This window comes from Aplysia californica, unplaced genomic scaffold (genome assembly GCF_000002075.1).
Source record: "Aplysia californica isolate F4 #8 unplaced genomic scaffold, AplCal3.0 scaffold00255, whole genome shotgun sequence".
NCBI lineage: Eukaryota > Metazoa > Mollusca > Gastropoda > Aplysiida > Aplysiidae > Aplysia > Aplysia californica.
In genome coordinates, this window is record NW_004797525.1 from 557477 (window position 1) to 560891 (window position 3415).

Genomic DNA, 3415 nt, shown 5'->3' on the forward strand with positions numbered 1-3415 from the left:
CATTTATATAGCGCATATCCACGCTCAAGAGCATGCTCTATGCGCTTTACAATATTATTACCCCAGCAAACCCTCTGAGAACACTCAGAAACATTGTCGGCTTACGCGGAAGCATACAGTGCAAGCTGCGGATTTCACGCGCTATCAAACTGACAAGATCTTTCACTGTCTATAGCCGGGTACCCATTTCCACCTGGGTGAAGTGAGGACAATTTGTGCAAAGTGCCTTTCCCAAGGACAAAAATCGGGCCCCTGACGGGATTCGAACCCACGACCTTACGGTTGCGAGTCCGAGAGCTTAACTACTAGGCCACCAACGCCACTAAAGTTAAGTGAATACAGTGAAGGAGAGAGGTGTAGCCAACAAAGGGCACATTGTTCTCAGGGAGGGTAGAAACCACAACCTTTATCCAGCTGACTAAAGCTCACGCCACTCAGTCAAACTTCAAAGTGCCGCGGCGTCGAGGTGTTACGGTTAGGCTCTTTCAAGTCACATGCACAGGACCTGGGTTCAATTCGCGAGAGAAGTTTTGTTTTGTTGGGGCTTTTTTTTTGGGGGGGGGGGGGGGGGGGGACGTGGGTGGGGGAGATGATTGTCTTTTCTGTTTTGCATTGTGTTTTGTTGGGGGTTTTTTCTTTATTTATTTCGGGGTTTTGTGCGTGTTTTGTTCATTTTTTTTTTTCGAGAGGAAGGGGAAGCAAGTATCTTCGTCTGTCTGGTGGGATGTTGTGTCCAACTCAGAGGCGGTGGGTGGGTGGACCAAACTTTGGTTGGGGCTTTGGTGGCTTCCACCTCTTTACTACAAAATAGCCAGCAATAAGTACCAAACAGCGATGGTTTTTCTACACACACGGTGAGCCACGGCATTTTGAGAACCATTCAAACGAGAAAAGTTACCTTTGTTTTCCATCTCTTTGTTCTAAGTTAAATTCTTCTAGGTGGTGTGGACGAAGCCGTTTCCCCTCCAAATTTCTTCTCAATTCATCTGGTCCGACGTGATTGTTGTTAAATCTCAGCGGCACAAACACAAAAATGTACACACAGAACGTCAAACATATTCCGTCTATGAACTGGATAAAGCTGTGTATTCGAGAAAAGTAGAAATCACCTAACAAAGGTCCAAATGAGCGCATGGGTAACTATGTCACTGGGGGGAAGTGTGTCGTCAACTTTCACCACATTGTCAAGTCTAAGAGAGCCCTCTGTACAGTGTTCCTTTTTTTCAAATCTTCTACCTTTTTACAAGAAGAGTTTCATTATTGAAAGTCCGTGGGAACAGGCTCATACTTTGCTGGGCCCTAAAGACATTTGATTGGCTTTTAGGTTACTATAGTTGTAAACGGTGACAACAGTGATTGGATAAACGAGCAGCCACCAAGCTGATTACTGTGTGTTCATTGCGTGCGATCATAACGGTTTCAACTGCTTGTTTCGTCACTTTAAAAAAAACTTTCATTAACTATGGGATATAGTTTGGGGAGAAAGAAAGAGGCAGAAAGATTGACAGAGCGAGAGCTAGGGGGGGGGGGAGAGAGAGAGAGAGAGAGAGAGAGAGAGAGAGAGAGAGAGAGAGAGAGAGAGAGAGAGAGGGAGAGACAGACAGACAGACAGACATACAGACAGACAGACAGACAGACAGACAGACAGACAGACAGACAGACAGACAGACAGACAGACAGACAGACAGACAGACAGACAGACCATAGGGGTTAAACAAACGGAATTAGAGAAAAAAACAAAACCAAAACAACAACAACAACAACAACAACAACAACAACAACAACAAACTAACAACCCCCGCCCTTGAAAAGTTCCCCGAACTCTGAGAAAGAAATGGGAGAGTGGTAAAGTTTTACGAGCAATAACGATAGAGTTCAGTTTGGTTCTTACCTCTCAGTGTTCGTGAATCAAAGAGCACCGGCCAAATGGTGTCTGTCGTTTGTGCTGCATGCAGAGATTCCCACCTTCTATGATCACTTACTATGCAGATTTATTACCTCTTTTCCTGACCGGTTATTCCTTTATGCAAATTAGTTTGGTATGGGCACTTTACTCTGGTATGGATAATCATGGACGAGTGGATTCAGCGTGAAGTGTTTTGGTCTTTATCAGGGGTCACCATACCTTTTTATTTTTTTAAATTTTGTTTGATGGATCGGATCACCTCTGATTTATTTTGGTGACCAACCTCCTGAATGGACAAAAACGTGTTGACCAAATTGCTTTCACTGCAAACGAGGCAGGGGTAGACCCAGAGCAACTGATGGAGAGAGCCAAAACAGCTGGGTGTCGGGGAAAGATCAGGACAATTATAGCAGGTTTTTTGTTTGTTTGTTTGTTGGGTTTTTTAAGAGCATCCGAGCAAAGGAAGGAACTGCGAACCATGATCGTCGTTGTGTGTCGCAGATCTGGAAGTTTCCCCCAAGTCCAGTGAAGCATGACAAAATGGTGAAATGGTATCGGTTTAACGCCCCTATCAACACTATTAGGCTATAATTTAAGGGGCGGGACCTCCTAGTTTAACGTCCGTCTCCGATAGGACCGAGCCAAGTGGGAAGTTCGTGTAAAGTGCCTTTCCCAAGGACACAACATCGGACCGAGCTGAGGCAAGGACCCCCGAACCCGCAATCTCAAGTGAAGCATGTCGTGCTGTGAGGACAGACAGGTGGACAGTGTAACGAGAAGCCCAGACCACAGAACACCTTTACTAGTATTAGTCTTCTGTGGCCCAGACAGACCCAGACCTGGCAACAACTCTGTCCCCGTCGTTTTATGCAAGAAAAATTCTGAAATTAAGCAAACTGAGCCCAAAAAAATCTGAAATGATGCGAGTCTGTTAATTTTAACAAAAAATGATAAAGAAAATAATCAGAAATTATGCAAAAAAATGATCAAATTTTGCTCAATTAATCGGTCTGCATAACACCACGGGGACAGACAAGCCGGCACTTCATCTACCCTGGGTCACAGTCTGCGATCTCTGTTGCCACTGCGCTACCTACGAATCGTAGAGTTCTGTCGTCTGATATTTTTGACCATTTTGAGTTACTAACACCATGAAGTCAGGAAGGAACGTTCTGTCCGCTGAATCAAAATCGTAAGATTGTTCGTAGTCGTTATCAAGATATTCAAAGAATAGCGTTCGAAAAAGCTTGACATGTGAAACTCAAAACTTTTGACGTCAAGTTTCTCAACACTAGGTATTGAACAGATAGAGCTGTGTAATTCTAGGGTGGCGAATGTCCAATCAGCCGCAGACCATAGGTAATGTTGTGGCATATTCATTCCTAACCATCACACACACACACACACACACATACGCACACACACACACACATACGCACACACACACACACACACACACACACACACACACACCACACACACACACGCACATCAGAAAGAAAACCATAG